The following is a 21,455-nucleotide window of genomic DNA, read 5'->3' as shown; positions in this document are numbered from 1 at the left end:
TGACTTATTTCACTTAGAATCATCGTACCTGAATCCACTCATTATGATGCTATGGGCCTGATGACATAGATTTCATTGCTGAGTGATATTGCATTGTACGTATGTACCACAAATTCTTTATCCATTTTTCGCTTTCTGTGATATTGAACTTGTACCTTAAAGGAGGTTCTTGTAAAGAGAGCCGTCCCAAACTTTGGGGTGGCTGTGTCTTTTTGATTTTAATTTCCCTAAGCTATAGGACCATAAGTGGAAGTGCCCTAGGCTCTGTTGCTTTGTTTTTTAGATGTTTCCGGAAACACCATAAACTTCTCCAGAGTGGCTGTTGGCAATTTACATCCCGCCCATCAGCATAACAAGGCTCCCAGTTCTCCATGGCCTGTCCTGCCTCTCTGGATTTTACACTTTATTCAGATGGCCCTTTTGACCGGGGGGCAGGGAGACTTCATTGTAGTGCAGATTTCTTTGCAAGCTTTCTTGGTTGGCCAAAAAGGGCGTATGCGTTTTTTCCTGAATATATTCAGGAAAAAACGCATACGCCCTTTTTGGCCAAGTGCATCATTGTGGACGTTCTGCCTCTTTTCCTATGCTTTACATGCAATTCCAGTCTACCTCCTGAAATCGGTTTCCTGCAATTCTGCCCCGCTTTCAAGTCCTCTTGGCAGCCTTACTTCAATATATTTTTGGAGTATATCTGTTATTTATAAGTCTGCAGGTTTGTGAATTACAGTGCCATTGAGCTCCTTTCTTCAACTCGATTTCTTGTGAGCTGGCCGCAACACCGCAGGATTGCTTCAGGCCCTAGTGTGGTTCCGGCATGGCATTCTGAGCCTTTGGTTAATTCCTCTTCCTGGTGGGAATTGGGAGTTAAATTTGCTCGTCCAGACACCTCCAGCTAGTCTCTCATTGGTTCTCCCTATTCCTGTTCATCTTATGCAGAAATTGCAAACTGGGCCAAACAGGAGGTTAAAGGCACTGACTCTCCAAGTGGGGAGAGTGTTAGTAAAGCGTCTGGAATGTTGCACCTGAGTACCAGGGGACAAAAACTGAAACACATTTGAACACGTTTCCTGATCACACGGTGGATCATACTCTGGGTTCCACATGCATGTTTTAGCTGAAGGAAGAATCCCTTAAACCTGGAGAGTTGAGACCCATGGAATGGGTACCATGCAATATGACTTCAGAGGGTCTGCATTTGATCACCGATCCTCACCAATCCTATCACTGCTGCGTTTATGCCACTGTACACACGCTTGATTCTCTTACGGAGACATAGAAATCCATAGGTTTTAAGATTCTTACTAGTCAGGTATATTCTTAGGCTTTTAATATGGGGTGTTGAGTCCACTTCATTGAGCAAGGTGTAGCTCTTGTCTATTACATATTTGGCTTATGGAACGGTATCTGTGCTCATTTCAATCTCTGGTTTTATGCAGCACCCCAACTCACCTTTCCCCTTAAGCAAGCATAAGTTGTTTTTCTACATTTGAGACCCTGTTCTGTTTTGTAATTCAGTTCCTGTGTAGCCAAGTTTACATTCCGTGTAGTAGTGATATCTTACGATGTTTGTTTTTCTGTGTGACTTATTTCACTTAGAATCATCGTACCTGAATCCACTCATTATGCTGCTACAGGCCTGATGACATAGATTTCATTGCTGAATGATATTGCATTGTACGTAAGTACCACAACTTCTTTATCCATTTTTCGCTTTCTGTGATATTGAACTTGTACCATAAATGAGGTTCTTGTAAACAGAGCCGTCCCAAACTTTGGGGTGGCTGTGTCTTTTTGATTTTAATTTCCCTAAGCTATAGGACGATAAGTGGAAGTGGCCTAGGCTCTGTTGCTTTGTTTTTTAGATGTTTCAGGAAATACCATACACTTCACCAGAGCGGCTGTTGGCAGTTTACATCCCACCCATCAGCATCAAAAGGCTCCCAGTTCTCCATGGCCTGTCCTGCCTTTCTGGATTTTACACTTTTTTCAGATGGCCCTTTTGACCGGGGGACAGTGAGACTTCATTGTAGAGCAGATTTCCTTTGCAAGCTTGCTTGGTTGGCCAAAAAGGGCGTATGCGTGTTTTCCTGAATATATTTAGGAAAACACGCATACGCCCCTTTGGCCAAGTGCATCATTGTGGGCATTCTGCCTCTTTTCCTATGCTTTACATGCAATTCCAGTCTACCTCCTGAAATTGGTTTCCTGCAATTCTGCCCCGCTTTCAAGTCCTCTTGGCAGCCTTACTTCAATATATTTTTGGACGATAGCTGTCATTTATAACTCTGCAGGTTTGTGAATTACAGTGCCCCTGAGCTCCTTTCTTCAACTCGCTTTCTTGTGAGCTGCCCGCAACACTGCAGGATTGCTACAGTCCCTAGTGTGGTTCCGGCACGGCACACTGAGGCTTTGGTTAATTCCTCTTCCTGGTGGGAAATGAGAGTTAAATTTGCCCGTCCAGACACCTCCAGCTAGTCTCTCTTTGGTTCTCCCTATTCCTGTTCATCTTACGCAGAAATTGCAAACTGGGCCAAACAGGAGGTTAAAGGCACTGACTCTCCAAGTGGGGAGAGTGTTAGTAAAGCGTCTGGAATGTTGTACCCGAGTACCAGGGGACAAAAACTGAGACACATTTGAACACGTTTCCCAATCACACGGTGGATCATACTCTGGGTTCCACATGCATATTTTAGCTGAAAGAAGAATCCCTTAAACCTGGAGAGTTGAGACCCATGGAATGGGTACCATGCAATATGACTTCAAAGGGTCTGCATTTGCTCACCGAACCTCACCAATCCTATCACTGCTGCATTTATGCCGCTGTACACACACTTGATTCTCTTTCGGAGACATAGAAATCCATAGGTTTTAAGATTCTTACTAGTCAGGTATATTCTTAGGCGTTTAATATGGGGTGTTGAGTCCACTTCGTTGAGCAAGGAGTAGCTCTTGTCTATTACATATTTGGCTTATGGAACGGTATCTGTGCTCATTTCAATCTCTGGTTTTATGCAGCACCCCAACTCACCTTTCCCCTTAAGCAAGCATAAGTTGGTTTTCTACATTTGAGACCCTGTTCTGTTTTGTAATTCAGTTCCTCTGTAGTCAAGTTTACATTCCGTGTATTAGTGATATCTTATGATGTTTCTTTTTCTGTGTGACTTATTTCACTTAGAATCATCGTACCTGAATCCACTCATTATGCTTCTATGGGCCTGATGACATAGATTTCATTGCCTAGTGATATAGCATTGTACGTAAGTACCACAAATTCTTTATCCATTTTTCGCTTTCTGTGATATTGCACTTGTACCGTAAATGAGGTTCTTGTAAACAGAGCCGTCCCAAACTTTGGGGTGGCTGTGTCTTTTTGATTTTAATTTCCCTAAGCTATAGGACCATAAGTGGAAGTGCCCTAGTCTCTGTTGCTTTGTTTTTTAGATGTTTCAGGAAACACCATACACTTCTCCAGAGTGGCTGTTGGCAATTTACATCCTGCCCATCAGCATAACAAGGCTCCCAGTTCTCCATGGCCTGTCCTGCCTTTCTGGATTTTACACTTTTTTCAGATAACCCTTTTGACCGGGGGGCAGTGAGATTTCATTGTAGTGCAGATTTCCTTCGCAAGCTTGCTTGGTTGGCCAAAAAGGGCTTATGCGTTTTCTCCTGAATATATTCAGGAAAAAACGCACACGGTCTTTTTGGCCAAGTGCATCATTGTGGACCTTCTGCCTCTTTTCCTATGCTTCACATGCAATTCCAGTCTACCTCCTGAAATCGGTTTCCTGCAATTCTGCCCCGCTTTCAAGTCCTCTTGACAGCCTTACTTCAATATATTTTTGGACGATAGCTGTCATTTATAACTCTGCAGGTTTGTGAATGGCAGTGCCCCTGAGCTCCTTTCTTCAACTCGCTTTCTTGTGAGCTGGCCGCAACACCACATGATTACTTCAGGCCCTAGTGTGGTTCCGGCACGGCACGCTGAGCCTTTGGTGAATTCCGCTTCCTGGTGGGAAATGAGAGTTAAATTTGCCCGTCCAGACACCTCCAGCTAGTCTCTCATTGGTTCTCCCTATTCCTGTTCATCTTCCGCAGAAATTGCAAACTGGGCCAAACAGGAGGTTAAAGGCACTGACTCTCCAAGTGGGGAGAGTGTTAGTAAAGCGTCTGGAATGTTGCACCCGAGTACCAGGCGACGAAAACTGAGACACATTTGAACACATTTCCCGATCACATGGTGGATCATACTCTGGGTTCCACATGCATGTTTTAGCTGAAGGAAGAATCCCTTAAACCTGGAGAGTTGAGACCCATGGAATAGGTACCATGCAATATGACTTCAAAGGGTCTGCATTTGCTCACCGAACCTCACCAATCCTATCACTGCTGCGTTTATGCCGCTGTACACATGCTTGATTCTCTTTCGGAGACATATAAATTCATAGGTTTTAAGATTCCTACTAGTCAGGTATATTCTTAGGCGTTTAATATGTGGTGTTGAGTCCACTTCGTTGAGCAAGGAGTAGATCTTGTCTATTACATATTTGGCTTATGGAACGGTATCTGTGCTCATTTCAATCTCTGGTTTTATGCAGCACCCTAACTCACCTTTCCCCTTAAGCAAGCATAAGTTGGTTTTCTACATTTGAGACCCTATTCTGTTTTGTAATTCAGTTCCTGTGTAGCCAAGTTTTCACTCCGTGTACTAGTGATATCTTATGATGTTTCTTTTTCTGTGTGACTTATTTCACTTAGAATCATCGTACCTGAATCCACTCATTATGATGCTACGGGCCTGATGACATAGATTTCATTGCTGAGTGATATTGCATTGTACGTAAGTACCAAAACTTCTTTATCCATTTTTCGCTTTCTGTGATATTTATCTTGTACCGTAAACCAGGTTCTTGTAAAGAGAGCAGTCCCAAACTTTGGGGTGGCTGTGCCTTTTTTATTTTAATTTCCCTAAGCTATAGGACCATAAGTGGAGGTGCCGTAGGCTCGGTTGCTTTGTTTTTTAAATGTTTCAGGAAACACCATACACTTCTCCAGAGTGGCTGTTGGCAATTTACATCCCGCCCATCAGCATAACAAGGCTCCCAGTTCTCCATGGCCTGTCCTGCCTTTCTGGATTTTACACTTTTTTCAGATGGCCCTTTTGACCAGGGGGCAGTGAGACTTCATTGTAGTGCAGATTTATATTGCAAGCTTGCTTGGTTGGCCAAAAAGGGCGCAGGCGTTTTTTCCTGAATATATTCAGGAAAAAACGCATACGCCCTTTTTGGCCAAGTGCATCATTGTGGACGTTCTGCCTCTTTTCCTATGTTTTACATGCAATTCCAGTCTACCTCCTGAAATCGGTTTCCTGCAATTCTTCCCCGCTTTCAAATCCTCTTGGCAGCCTTACTTCAATATATTTTTGGACGATAGCTGTCATTTATAACTCTGCAGGTTTGTGAATGACAGTGCCCCTGAGCTCCTTTCTTCAACTCGCTTTCTTGTGAGCTGGCCGCAACACCGCAGGATTGATTCAGGCCCTAGTGTGGTTCCGGCACGGCACGCTGAGTCTTTGGTTAATTCCTCTTCCTGGTGGGAAATGAGAGTGAAATTTGCCCGTCCAGACACCTCCAGCTAGTCTCTCATGGGTTCTCCCTATTCCTGTTCATTTTCCGCAGAAGTTGCAAACTGGGTCAAACAGGAGTTTAAAGGCACTGACTCTCCAAGTGGGGAGAGTGTTAGTAAAGCGTCTGGAATGTTGCACCCAAGTACCAGGGGACGAAAACTGAGACACATTTGAACACGTTTCCCGATCACACGGTGCATCATACTCTGGGTTCCACATGCTGGTTTTAAGCTGAAAGAAGAATCCCTTAAACCTGGAGAGTTAGATCCATGGAATGGGTACTATGCAATATGACTTTATACTCTGGGATCCACATGCATGTTTTAGCTGAAAGAAGAATCCCTTAAACCTGGAGAGTTGAGACCCATGGAATGGGTACCATGCAATATGACTTCAAAGGGTCTGCATTTGCTCACCGAACCTCACCCATACTATCACAGCTGCGTATATGCCGCTGTACACACGCTTGATGCTCTTTCGGAGACATATAAATCCATAGGTTTTAAGATTCTTACTAGTCAGGTATATTCTTAGGCGTTTAATATGGGGTGTTGTGTCCACTTCGTTGAGCAAGGAGTAGCTCTTGTCTATTACATATTGGGCTTATGGAACGGTATCTGTGCTACTTTCAATCTCTGGTTTTATGCAGCACCCCAACTCACCTTTACCCTTAAGCAAGCATAAGTTGGTGTTCTACATTTGAGACCCTGTTCTGTTTTGTAATTCAGTTCCTGTGTAGCCAAGTTTACATTCCGTGTATTAGTGATATCTTATGATGTTTCTTTTTCTGTGTGACTTATTTCACTTAGAATCATCGTACCTGAATCCACTCATTATGTTGCTACGGGCCTGATGACATAGATTTCATTGCTGAGTGATATTGCATTGTACGTAAGTACCACAACTTCTTTATCCATTTTTCGCTTTCTGTGATATTGAACTTGTACCGTAAACGAGGTTCTTGTAAACAGAGCCGTCCCAAACTTTGGGGTGGCTGTGTCTTTCTGATTTTAAACCCTAAGCTATAGGACCATAAGTGGAAGTGCCCTAGGCTCTGTTGCTTTGTTTTTTAGATGTTTCAGGAAACATCATACACTTCTCCAGAGTGGCTGTTGGCAATTTACATCCCGCCCATCAGCATAACAAGGCTCCCAGTTCTTCATACCTGTCCTGCCTTTCTGGATTTCACACTTTTTTGAGATGGCCCTTTTGACCAGGGGGCAGTGAGACTTCATTGTAGTGCAGATTTCCTTTGCAAGCTTGCTTGGTTGGCCAAAAAGGGCGTATGCGTTTTTTCCTGAATATATTCAGGAAAAAACGCATACGCCCTTTTTGGCCAAGTGCATCATTGTGGACGTTCTGCCTCTTTTCCTATGCTTTACATGCAATTCCTGTCTACCTCCTGAAATCGGTTTCCTGCAATTCTGCCCCGCTTTCAAGTCCTCTTGGCAGCCTTACTTCAATATATTTTTGGAAGATAGCTGTCATTTATAACTCTGCAGGTTTGTAAATGACAGTGCCCCTGAGCTCCTTTCTTCAACTCGCTTTCTTGTGAGCTGGCCACAACACCGCAGGATTGCTTCAGGCCCTAGTGTGGTTCCGGCATGGCACGCTGAGCCTTTGCTTAATTCCTCTTCCTGGTGGGAAATGAGAGTTAAATTTGCCCGTCCAGACACCTCCAGCTAGTCTCTCATTGGTTCTCCCTATTCCTGTTCATCTTCCACAGCAATTGCAAACTGGGCCAAACAGGAGGTTAAAGGCAGTGACTCTCCAAGTGGGGAGAGTGTTAGTAAAGCGTCAGGAATGTTGCACCCGAGTACCAGGGGACGAAAACTGAGACACATTTGAACATGTTTCCCGATCACATAGTGGATCATACTCTGGGTTCCACATGCATGTTTTAGCTGAAGGAAGAATCCCTTAAACCTGGAGAGTTGAGACCCATGGAATGGGTACCATGCAATATGACTTCAGAGGGTCTGCATTTGATCACCGATCCTCACCAATCCTATCACTGCTGCGTTTATGCCGCTGTACACAAACTTGATTCTCTTTCAGAGACATATAAATCCATAGGTTTTAAGATTCTTACTAGTCAGGTATATTCTTAGGCGTTTAATATTGGGTGTTGAGTCCACTTCGTTGAGCAAGGAGTAGCTCTTGTCTATTACATATTTGGCTTATGCAACGGTATCTGTGCTACTTTCAATCTGTGGTTTTATGCAGCACCCCAACTCACCTTTCCCCTTAAGCAAGCATAAGTTGGTGTTCTACATTTGAGACACTGTTGTGTTTTGTAATTCAGTTCCTGTGTAGCCAAGTTTATATTCCGTGTATTAGTGAAATCTTATGATGTTTCTTTTTCTGTGTGACTTATTTCACTTAGAATCATAGTACCTGAATCCACTCATTATGCTGCTACGGGCCTGATGACATAGATTTCATTGCTGAGTGATATTGCATTGTACGTAGGTACCACAACTTCTTTATCCATTTTTCGCTTTCTGTGATATTAAACTTGTACTGTAAACTAGATTCTTGTAAACAGAGCCATCCCAAACATTGGGGTGGCTGTGTCTTTTTGATTTTAATTTCCCTAAGCTATTGGACCATAAGTGGATGTGGCCTAGGCTCTGTTGCTTTGTTTTTTAGATGTTTCAGGAAACACCATACACTTCTCCAGAGTGGCTGTTGGCAATTTACATCCCACCCATCAGCATAACAAGGCTCCCAGTTCTCCATACCTGTCCTGCCTTTCTGGATTTTACACTTTTTTGAGATGGCCCTTTTGACCAGGGGGCAGTGAGACTTCATTGTAGTGCAGATTTCCTTTGCAAGCTTGCTTGGTTGGCCAAAAAGGACGTATGCGTTTTTTCCTGAATATATTCAGGAAAAAACGCAGACGCCCTTTTTGGCCAAGTGCATCATTGTGGACGTTCTGCCTCTTTTCCTATGCTTTACATGCAATTCCAGTCTACCTCCTGAAATCGGTTTCCTGCAATTCTGCCCCGCTTTCAAGTCCTCTTGGCAGCCTTACTTCAATATATTTTTGGAAGATAGCTGTCATTTATAACTCTGCAGGTTTGTAAATGACAGTGCCCCTGAGCTCCTTTCTTCAACTCGCTTTCTTGTGAGCTGGCCGCAACACCGCAGGATTGCTTCAGGCCCTAGTGTGGTTCCGGCACGGCACGCTGAGCCTTTGGTTAATTCCTCTTCCTGTTGGGAAATGAGAGTTAAATTTGCCCGTCCAGATACCTCCAGCTAGTCTCTCATTGGTTCTCCCTATTCCTGTTCATTTTCCGTAGAAATTGCAAACTGGGCCAAACAGGAGGTTAAAGGCACTGACTCTCCAAGTGGGGAGAGTGTTAGTAAAGCGTCTGGAATGTTGCACCCGAGTACCAGGGGACGAAAACTGAGACACATTTGAACACGTTTCCCGATCACACGGTGGATCATAATCTGGGTTCCACATGCATGTTTTAGCTGAAGGAAGAATCCCTTAAACCTGGAGAGTTGAGACCCATGGAATGGGTACCATGCAATATAACTTCAAAGGGTGCGCATTTGCTCGCCGAACCTCACCCATCCTATCACTGCTGCGTTTATGCCGCTGTACACACGCTTGATTCTCCTTCAGAGCCATATAAATACATAGGTTTTAAGATTCTTACTAGTCAGGTATATTCTTAGGCGTTTAATATGGGGTGTTGAGTCCACTTCGTTGAGCAAGGAGTAGCTCTTGTCTATTACATATTTGGCTTATGGAACAGTCTCTGTGCTTATTTCAATCTCTGGTTTTATGTAGCACCCCAACTCACCTTTCCCCTTAAGCAAGCATAAGTTGGTTTTCTACATTTGAGACCATGTTCTGTTTTGTAATTCAGTTCCTGTGTAGCCAAGATTACATTCCGTGTATTAGTGATATCTTATGATGTTTCTTTTACTGTGTGACTTATTTCACTTAGAATCATCGTACCTGAATCCACTCATTATGCTGCTACAGGCCTGATGACATAGATTTCATTGCTGAGTGATATTGCATTGTACGTTAGTACCACAATGTCTTTATCCATTTTTCGCTTTCTGTGATATTGAACTTGTACCGTAAACCAGGTTCTTGTAAAGAGAGCAGTCCCAAACTTTGGGGTGGCTGTGCCTTTTTTATTTTAATTTCCCTAAGCTATAGGACCATAAGTGGAGGTGCCGTAGGCTCGGTTGCTTTGTTTTTTAAATGTTTCAGGAAACACCATACACTTCTCCAGAGTGGCTGTTGGCAATTTACATCCCGCCCATCAGCATAACAAGGCTCCCAGTTCTCCATGGCCTGTCCTGCCTTTCTGGATTTTACACTTTTTTCAGATGGCCCTTTTGACCAGGGGGCAGTGAGACTTCATTGTAGTGCAGATTTACATTGCAAGCTTGCTTGGTTGGCCAAAAAGGGCGCAGGCGTTTTTTCCTGAATATATTCAGGAAAAAACGCATACGCCCTTTTTGGCCAAGTGCATCATTGTGGACGTTCTGCCTCTTTTCCTATGCTTTACATGCAATTCCAGTCTACCTCCTGAAATCGGTTTCCTGCAATTCTTCCCCGCTTTCAAATCCTCTTGGCAGCCTTACTTCAATATATTTTTGGACGATAGCTGTCATTTATAACTCTGCAGGTTTGTGAATGACAGTGCCCCTGAGCTCCTTTCTTCAACTCGCTTTCTTGTGAGCTGGCCGCAACACCGCAGGATTGATTCAGGCCCTAGTGTGGTTCCGGCACGGCACGCTGAGTCTTTGGTTAATTCCTCTTCCTGGTGGGAAATGAGAGTGAAATTTGCCCGTCCAGACACCTCCAGCTAGTCTCTCATGGGTTCTCCCTATTCCTGTTCATTTTCCGCAGAAGTTGCAAACTGGGCCAAACAGGAGTTTAAAGGCACTGACTCTCCAAGTGGGGAGAGTGTTAGTAAAGCGTCTGGAATGTTGCACCCAAGTACCAGGGGACGAAAACTGAGACACATTTGAACACGTTTCCCGATCACACGGTGCATCATACTCTGGGTTCCACATGCATGATTTAGCTGAAGGAAGAATCCCTTAAACCTGGAGAGTTGAGACCCATGGAATGGGTACCATGCAATATGACTTCAAAGGGTCTGCATTTGTTCACCGAACCTCACCAATTCTATCACTGCTGCGTTTATGCCGCTGTACACACGCTTGATTCTCTTTCGGAGACATATAAATCCACAGGTTGTAAGATTCTTACTAGTCAGGTATATTCTTAGGTGTTTAATATGGGGTGTTGAGTCCACTTCGTTGAGCAAGGAGTAGCTCATGTCTATTACATATTTGGCTTATGGAACCGTATCTGTGCTAATTTCAATCTCTGGTTTTATGCAGCACCCCAACACACCTTTCCCCTTAAACAACCAGAAGTTGGTTTTCTACATTTGAGACCATTTTCTGTTTTGTAATTCAGTTCCTGTGTAGCCAAGTTTACATTCCGTGTAGTAGTGAGATCTTATGATGTTTCATTTTCTGTGTGACTTATTTCACTTAGAATCGTCATACATGAATCCACTCATTATGCTGCTACGGGCCTGATGATATAGATTTCATTGCTGAGTGATATTGCATTGTACGTAAGTACCACAACTTCTTTATCCATTTTTCGCTTTCTGTGATATTGAACTTGTACCGTAAACGAGGTTCTTGTAAACAGAGCCGTCCCAAACCTTGGGGTGGCTGTGTCTTTTTGATTTTAATTTCCCTCAGCTATAGGACCATAAGTGGAAGTGCCCTAGGCTCTGTTGCTTTGTTTTTTAGATGTTTCAGGAAACACCATACACTGCTCCAGAGTGGCTGTTGGCAATTTACATCCCTCCCATCAGCATAACAAGACTCCCAGTTCTCCATGGCCTGTCCTGCCTTTCTGGATTTTACACTTTTTTCAGATGGCCCTTTTGACCGGGGGGCAGGGAGACTTCATTGTAGTGCAGATTTCTTTGCAAGCTTGCTTGGTTGGCCAAAAAGGGCGTATGCGTTTTTTCCTGAATATATTCAGGAAAAAACGCATACGCCCTTTTTGGCCAAGTGCATCCTTGTGGACGTTCTGCCTCTTTTCCTATGTTTTACATGCATTCCAGTCTACCTCCTGAAATCGGTTTCCTGCAATTCTGCCCCGCTTTCAAGTCCTCTTGGCAGCCTTACTTCAATATATTTTTGGACGATAGCTGTCATTTATAACTCTGCAGGTTTGTGAATTACAGTGCCCCTGAGCTCCTTTCTTCAACTTGCTTTCTTGTGAGCTGGCTGCAACACCGCAGAATTGCTTCAGGCCTTAGTGTGGTTCCGGCACAGCACGCTGAGCCTTTGGTTAATTCCTCTTCCTGGTGGGAAATGAGAGTTAAATTTACCCGACCAGACACCTCCAGCTAGTCTCTCATTGGTTCTCCATATTCCTGTTCATCTTACGCAGAAATTGCAAACTGGGCCAAACAGGAGGTTAAAGGCACTGACTCTCCAAGTGGGGAGAGTATTAGTAAAGCGTCTGGAATGTTGCACCCGAGTACCAGGGGATGAAAACTGAGACACGTTTGAACACATTTCCCGATCACATGGTGGATCATACTCTGGGTTCCACATGCATGTTTTAGCTGAAGGAAGAATCCCTTAAACCTGGAGAGTTGAGACCCATGGAATGGTACCATGCAATATGACTTCAAAGGGTCTGCATTTGCTCACCGATCCTCACCAATCCTATGACTGCTGCGTTTATGCCGCTGTACACACGCTTGATTCTCTTTCGGAGACATAGAAATCCATAGGTTTTAAGATTCTTACTAGTCAGGTGTAGTCTTAAGCGTTTAATATGGGTTGTTGTGTCCACTTCATTGACTAAGGAGTAGCTCTTGTCTATTACATATTTGGCTTATGGAACGGTATGTGTGCTCATTTCAATCTCTGGTTTTATGCAGCACCCCAACTCACCTTTCCCCTTAAGCAAGCATAAGATGGTTTTCTACATTTGAGACCATGTTCTGTTTTGTAAATCAGTTCCTGTGTAGCCACGTTTACATTCCGTGTAGTAGTGATATCTTATGATGTTTCTTTTTCTGTGTGACTTATTTCACTTAGAATCATCGTACCTGAATCCACTCATTATGCTGCTACGGGCCTGATGACATAGATTTCATTGCTGAGTGATATTGCATTGTACGTAAGTAGCACAACTTCTTTATCCATTTTTCACTTTCTCTGATATTGACTTTGTACCGTAAACGAGGTTCTTGTAAACAGAGCCGTCCCAAACTTTGGGGTGGCTGTGTCTTTTTGATTTTAATTTCCCTAAGCTATAGGACCATAAGTGGAAGTGCCCTAGGCTCTGTTGCTTTGTTTTTTGGATGTTTCAGGAAACACCATACACTTCTCCAGAGTGGCTGTTGGCAATTTACATCCCGCCCATCAGCATAACAAGGCTCCCAGTTCTCCATGGCCTGTCCTGCCTTTCTGGATTTTACACTTTTTTCAGATGGCCCTTTTGACCGGGGGGCAGTGAGACTTCATTGTAGTGCAGATTTCCTTTGCAAGCTTGCTTGATTGGCCAAAAAGGGAGTATGAGTTTTTTTCTGAATATATTCAGGAAAAAACTCATACTACCTTTTTGACCAAGTGCATCATTGTGGGCGTTCTGCCTCTTTTCCTATGCTTTACATGCAATTCCAGTCTACCTCCTGAAATCGGTTGCCTGCAATTCTGCCCCGCTTTCAAGTCCTCTTGGCCGCCTTACTTCAATATATTTTTGGACGATAGCTGTCATTTATAACTCTGCAGGTTTGTGAATTACAGTGCCCCTGAGCTACTTTCTTCAACTCACTTTCTTGTGAGCTGGCCGCAACACCGCAGGATTGCGTCAGGCCCTAGTGTGGTTCCGGCATGGCACGCTGAGCCTTTGGTTAATTCCTCTTCCTGGTGGGAAATGAGAGTTAAATTTGCCCGTCCAGACACCTCCAGCTACTCTCTCATTGGTTCTCCCTATTCCTGTTCATTTTCTGCAAAAATTGCAAACTGGGCCATATAGGAGGTTAAAGGCACTGACTCTCCAAGTGCGGAGAGGGTTAGTAAAGCATCTGGAATGTTGCACCCGAGTACCAGGGGACGAAAACTGAGACACATTTGAACACGTTTCCCGATCACACGGTGGATCATACTCTGGGTTCCACATGCATGTTTTAGCTGAAGGAAGAATCCCTTAAACCTGGAGAGTTGAGACCCATGGAATGGGTACCATGCAATATGACTTCAAAGGGTCTGCATTTGCTCAGCGATCCTCACCAATCCTATCACTGCTGTGTTTATGCTGCTGTACAGACGCTTGATTCTCTTTCGGAGACATATAAATCCATAGGTTTTAAGATTCTTACTAGTCAGGTATATTCTTAGGCGTTTAATATGGGGTGTTGAGTCCACTTCGTTGAGCAAGGAGTAGCTCTTGTCTATTACATATTTGGCTTATGGAATGGTATCTGTGCTCATTACAATCTCTGGTTTTATGCAGCACCCCAACTCACCTTTCCCCTTAAGCAAGCATAAGTTGCTTTTCTACATTTGAGACCCTGTTCTGTTTTGTAATTCAGTTCCTGTGTAGCCAAGTTTACATTCCGTGTAGTAGTGACATCTTATGATGTTTCTTTTTCTGTGTGACTTATTTCACTTAGAATCATCGTAGCTGAATCCACTCATTATGCTGCTACGGGCCTGATGACATAGATTTCATTGCTGAGTGAAATTGCATTGTACGTAAGTACCACAACTTCTTTATCCATTTTTCACTTTCTGCGATATTGAACTTGTACCGTAAATGAGGTTCTTGTAAACAGAGCTGGCCCAAACTTTGGGGTGTCTGTGTCTTTTTGATTTTAATTTCCCTAAGCTATAGGACCATAAGTGGAAGTGCCCTAGGCTCTGTTGCTTTGTTTTTTAGATGTTTCAGGAAACACCATACACTGCTCCAGAGGGGCTGTTGGCAATTTACATCCCGCCCATCAGCATAACAAGGCTCCCAGTTCTCCATGGCCTATCCTGCCTTTCTGGATTTTACACTTTTTTCAGATGGCCCCTTTGACCGGGGGGCAGTGAGAGTTCATTGTATTGCAGATTTCCTTTGCAAGCTTGCTTGGTTGGCCAAAAAGGGCGTATGCGTTTTTTCCTGAATATATTCAGGAAAAAACGCATACGCACATTTTGGCTAAGTGCATCATTGTGGACGTTCTGCCTCTTTTCCTATGCTTTAAATACAATTCCAGTCTACCTCCTGAAATCGGTTTCCTGCAATTCTGCCCCGCTTTCAAGTCCTCTTGGCAGCCTTACTTCAATATATTTTTGGACGATAGCTCTCGTTTATAACTCTGAAGGTTTGTGAATGACAGTGCCCTTGAGCTCCTTTCTTCAACTCGATTTCTTGTGAGCTGGCCGCAACACCGCAGGATTGCTTCAGGCTCTAATCTGGTTCCGGCACGGCACTCTGAGCCTTTGGTTAATTCCTCTTCCTGTTGGGAAGTGCAGTTAAATTTGCGCGTCCAGACACCTCCAACTATCTCTCATTGGTTCTCCCTATTCCTGTTCATGTTCCGCAGAAATTGCAAACTGGGCCAAACAGGAGATTAAAGGCACTGACTCTCCAAGTGTGGAGAGTGTTAGTAAACCGTCTGGAATGTTGCACCCAAGAACCAGGGGACGAAAACTGAGACACATTTGAACACATTTCCCGATCACACGATGGATCATACTCTGGGTTCCACATGCATCTTTTAGCTGAGGGAAGAATCCCTTAAACCTGGGAGTTGAGACCCATGGAATGGGTACCATGCAATATGACTTCAAAGGGTTTGCATTTGCTCACCGAACCTCACCAATCCTATCACTTCTGCATTTATGCCGCTGCACACATGCTTGATTCTCTTTCGGAGACATATAAATCCATAGGTTTTCAGATTCTTACTAGTCAGGTATATTCTTAGGCGTTTAATATGGGGTGTTGAGTCCACTTCGTTGAGCAAGGAGTAGCTCTTGTCTATTACATATTTGGCTTATGGAACGGTATCTGTGCTAATTTCAATCTCTGGTTTTATGCAGCACCCCAACTCACCTTTCCCCTTCAGCAAGCATAAGTTGGTTTTCTACATTTGAGACCCTGTTCTGTTTTGTAATTCAGTTCCTGTGTAGCCAAGTTTACATTCCGTGTATTAGTGATATCTTATGATGTTTTTTTTCTGTGTGACTTATTTCACTTAGAATCATCGTACCTGAATCCACTCATTATGCTGCTACTGGCCTGATGACATAGATTTCATTGCTGAGTGATATTGCATTGTACGTATGTACCACAACTTCTTTATCCATATTTCGCTTTCTGCGATATTGAACTTGTACCGTAAACGAGGTTCTTGTAAACAGAGCTGCCGCAAACTTTGGGGTGGCTGTGTCTTTTTGATTTTGATTTCCCTAAACTATAGGACCATAAGTGGAAGTGCCCTAGGCTCTGTTGCTTGGTTTTTTGGATGTTTCAGGAAACACCATACACTTCTCCAAAGTGGCTGTTGGCAATTTACATCCCGCCCATCAGCATAACAAGGCTCCCAGTTCTCCATGGCCTGTCCTGCCTTTCTGGATTTTACACTTTTTTCAGATGGCCCTTTTGACCAGGGGGAAGTGAGACTTCGTTGTAGTGCAGATGTCCTTTGCTAGCTTGCTTGGTTGGCGAGAAAGTGTGTATGCGTTTCTTCCTGAATATATTCAGGAAAAAACGCATATGCCCTTTTTGGCCAAGTGCATCATTGTCGACCTTCTGCCTCTTTTCATATGTTTTCAATGCAATTCCAGTTTACCTCCTGAAATCGGTTTCCTGCAATTCTGCCTTGCTGTCAGTGCCTCTTCATAGCCTTACCTCAATATACTTTTGGAAAGTAGTTGGCCTTTATAACTTTGCAGTTTTTTGAATTGCAGTGGCCCATAGCTCCATTTTTCAGCTCTTATTTTTGTGATCTTGCCTCTTATCCACAGGATTTCTTCAGACCCTATTCTTCTTCTGGGGCGCCTTGCTCTGCCTTTGGTTAATTCTTCTTCCTGGTGTGAAATTAGAGTGACATGTGCCCATTGAAGCCGCTACAGCTATTTTCTCACTGGTTCCCCCTATTCCCATTCATCCTCCGCACTAACTGCAGACTGTGCGATACCGGAACTTAAAGGCATTGACTCTCCATGTGGGGATGTTGTTAGTAAAGTGGCTGGAATGTTGATCCGGAGCCCCAGGAGAGGAAAATGAAGTGCGTTTTAGAAACCTTTCCCGATCATATGGTATAACATCCGCTGGATTTCCCATGCATGGTTTAGCTGTAGGAAGATTCCCTTCAACCTGGAGTGTTGGGACCCTTGGAATGAGTAGCATGAAGTTTTGCATTAAACTTTTGGCAGTTGCTCACCAGCGCTCACCAATCCTCTCAGCCCCAAGTGTCCAGCCTTATGTCTTATCCAGCTGTGGGTTTATATGTGGTCATTCCAGGTTGCATCACAGCCCCTGAGCGAATTTTGTAAGAATTTTTCTCTCTTTCATTGTTTCTGCGTTTTGGTTTTAAAATTTATTTCTATAATGGGGTTTAGCTCATTTTCACTGCTGTGTTTGTGCCGCTCTGCACACACTTGATTCCCTTATGGAGATATACCAATACATGGGTTTTAAGATTCTTATTACTCAGATATATTTCTCTGCGGTGTATAGGGTGTGTTGAGGCCAGTTCATTGAGCAAGGTGTAGATCTTGTCTAATACCTATTTGGTTTATTGAACGGTATCTGTGCTAATTTCAAACTCTGGTTTTATGCATCACCCCACCTCTCCTTTCCCCTTAAGCTGACATAAGTGTGTTTTCTAAATGTGAGACACTGTTCTGTTTTGTAATTCATTTTTTGTGCAGCCATATTTATCCTCCCTCTATAAGTGATATCTTATGATATGTTTCTTTTTCTGTTTGACTTATTTCAAGTAGTATTATCAGACCTAAATCCACTCTTTATCCTTCCACAAGCCTTATTACATTGATTTCATGGTGAAGAGATATTCCATTGTACATAAGTACCACATTTTCTTTATCCATTGTTCTCTTTCCTGGGATATTTAAGGTGTACTGAAGTTGAGGTTCTTGTAAACAGAGTAGCCCTAAACTGTGGTGTGCTTGTGTCTTGTTGATTTTTAGACTTCCCTAGATATACTTCCGTGATTGGAAGTGCCCTATGCTCTGTAGCTCTGTTTTTTAGATGATTTAGGAACCACCATACACTTCTCCAGAGTGGCTCTCGGCAGTTCACACACTGTCCATCAGCGTATAAAGGCTCCCTGTTCTCCATGGCCTGTCCTGCATTTCTGGTTTTTACAATTTTTTCGGATGGCCCTTTTGACCAGTGGGAAATGAGACTTCTTTGTTGTGCACATTTGCATTGCTTGCTTGCTTGCTTACCCATAAAGTGCGTATGCGTTTTTTCCTGGATATATTCAGGAAAAAACGCATACTCCCTTTTGGGCCAACTGCATCATTGTCGAAATTCTGCCGCTTTTCATGTGCTTTAAAGACGAGTCCAATCTATCTCTTGAAATCTGTTTCTTGCAATTCTGTCTTGCATTCGGATCCTCTTCTTTGCCTTACCTCAATATATTTTTGGACATTAGTTTTCATTTATAACTCTGCAGGTTTGTGAATTGCAGTGACCCTGAGCTCCAGTTTTTAAGTTGCTCTTTTGTGAGCTGGCCTCAAAGCCGCAGGATTGCTTCAGGCCCTATTTTGGCTCCGGCGAGGCGGGCTGAGCCTTTTTTTAATTCTTATTCTTAATGGGAAATTAGAGTGACATGTGCCCGTCCAAACCCCTACAACTATTCTCTCATTGGTTCCCCCTCTTCCCGTTCATCCTCCTCACAATTTGCAAAATGTGTGAAACAGAAGTTTAAATGTGCTGATTCTCTAAGTGGGGAGATTCTAAGTAACGTGGCTGGAATGATGAACAGGAGCACCAGGAGAGGATAAATGAGGTGCATTTTAGACACATCTCCCGATCACATGGTGTACAGTCCTCTGGGTTTTCCATGCATGTTTTAGCTGTAGGAAGATTCCTTGAACCTGCAGATTTGGGACCCATTGAATGGGTACCAGGTAGTATTACTTTAAAGGGTGTGCATTTCCTCACCCAACCTCACATTTCTCTTAGCACGAACAGTTTCCAGCCTTATGTCTCATCCTGCTGTGGGTCTAGATGTGTTCAATCCATGTTGCATCACCGTCCCTGAGGAAAAGTTGTAAGAGGTTTTCTCTGTCTCTCTGTCGTTTATTTTTTTCAATTTATTACTATATTGGTTACAGCTGATTTTCAAAGCTCTGTTTCTTGCTGCTGTACATCCACTTGATTCACGTACAGAGAGACATCAATAAATTCTTTTTCAGATTCTTACCAGTCATAGATGTTCTTTTCCGGTGACTTGAGTGTGCTGAGTGCAGTTCTTTTAACTACCGTGTAGGCCTTGTTGATTATCAGTTTGGTATTTGGAATGGTATCTTTGCTAATTTCAACCTCCTGGATGATGCCTCACCCCTCCCCACCTTTCCCGTTTAGCAGCCTTACGCGTGTTTTCTTCATATTTGACTATGTTTTTGTTTTGTAATTTATTGCATGTGTAGTCATTTTGTATTCCACCTTTAAGTGATATCTTATGATATGTGCCTTTTTCTTTTTGAATTATGTCACTTAGAATGATCATACGTAACTCCTCCGGAGTTGTTACAACTCGCCATATTTCATTGATTTCCAGGCTGAGTAATATTCCACTCTACATAAGTACCACATCTCTATCCATTTTTTCCCTCCAGAGACATTTAAGTTCTATCCTAGTCGAGGATCTTTTAAACAGAGAGGCAGTAAACATTGGGGTGCCTGTGTCCTCTCGATTTTTGTTTTTCCCAAGATATACACCCATGAGTGCAAGTGCCCTATGCTCTGTAGCTCATTTTTTAGATGCTTTAGTAAACAAAATACACTTCTCCAGAATGGCCGTTGGCAATATACATTTCCACTATAAGCCTCACAGGGCTCCCTCTTCTCCTTGCCCTGTCCTGCATTTCTGGTGTTTACACTTTATGAGGATGGCTCTTCTGACTGATGCGAAGTGATATCTTTTGTAGTATTGATTTCCAGTGCCCACCTGTTTGGTTGGCTAAAAAAGTGTATGCCCTTTTCTTGAATATACACAGAAAAAAACGCATACAGCCTTTTTGGCCAACTGCAATGTTGGCAATGTTCAGCCCCTTTTCTTGTGCTTAATGGCGAGTCCTTTCTACCTCCTCAAATCCCTTTCCTGCCATTCTCCCTTGCTTACCAATCCTTTTCTCTGACTTTCCTCAAGACATTTTTCAGTGACAGATATTTTCAACTCTGCAGTTTCGTGAATTTTACTGCCCCTGAGTTCCATTGTTCAACTTGTGTTTATGGGAACTGGCCACAAAGCAGTGGGATTTCCTCAAGCCCTATACTGTTTCCATGGGCAACCCTAGCCTTTGGTCAATTCGTCTTCCTGATTGGAAATTAGAGTGACATGTGCCTGTCTGAACACCTAGGACTTGTCTCTCATTGTTCCTCATCCTTCCGCTTCATCCTCTGGACAAATTCCAAACTGTACGCAACGGGATGTTGACAGTGCTGACATCTCCAAGTGGGGAGACTGTTAGTAAAGACGCTGGAGGGGTGAACCCGAGCACCAGGAGATGAGGAGATGAGATGCCTTTTCCAAACTCTTCCCAATCAGACGGTATACCATCCTCTGGGTGTGACAGACATGTTTTAGCAGTAGGAAGAGTCCCATTCATGTAAGGAGAACACCAGGGCTTTTTCAAAATCAGTGTCTCCCCGAAACCCAAACTGGGGAGTTTTTTAAGCTACGGCTACACATATGTTCATTAAGGGCCTTGGGAAGTAGGCAGAGTCCAAACTTTAGATGATTGAAGTTTTCAGAGTCAGAAGCACTCACCACCGGCTTCCCTTAGGTTACACTTTAACTGTCATTGATAGATGATGTCAATAAAAATATCTATTCTTTTTCCGATTATTTCCCCTTATAGGTTATTGCAAAATATTGAATGTAGTTCCCTGTGCTATACAGTAGTTCCTTGTTGATGATCTATTTTATACATAGCAGTGTGTATGTGTTAATTCCAAACTGTTAATTTATCCCTCCTCCCACCTTTCCCCTTTGGTAATAATAAATTATAAGATTTTATACTTCTCAGAAATGGGGGAGCTGAAAGAGAGGTATCATTTTCAATGGAAAAGCATTTAAAACAAGATGGAAGCTTTAACCAAGATTATTAGATGTACATCCTTGGAAAGAAATCACTTCATTTCTCTAATATTGACCTGACAAATAAGACAAACCTTTTCACTGGACTTGCTTATAATAAAGTGATGGAAATATCAAATGGAAGTGTTAGAAACATCTTATTTTACCCGAGCCTTATAAACTGTTCTATGTTAACTACAGTTTGGCTCACACATCTGTTCATTGAAGTTACAATAGTCTCAATTTCTGTTACTGATCCTCCAGAGTGGACCCCAACAAGTGTCCCCCTGCCCACTGTCATTGGGGTCAACAGATCGAGACTGAGTTTGGTTCACAAGCAAAGGAAACTTTATATTTTGATCACAGAATGGAGAGGTGAGAGCATGCACTACCCCGTGGGCTGTGGGCTGGGCTGCTGTGTAGAGATCCTGTCAGAGTCAGTGGGAGGGAGGGGGCGGAGCTCTCGAGGGCCGGGT

Source organism: Orcinus orca, chromosome 2 (genome assembly GCF_937001465.1).
Source record: "Orcinus orca chromosome 2, mOrcOrc1.1, whole genome shotgun sequence".
NCBI classification, from domain to species: domain Eukaryota; kingdom Metazoa; phylum Chordata; class Mammalia; order Artiodactyla; family Delphinidae; genus Orcinus; species Orcinus orca.
This window is presented reverse-complemented; position numbering follows the sequence as displayed.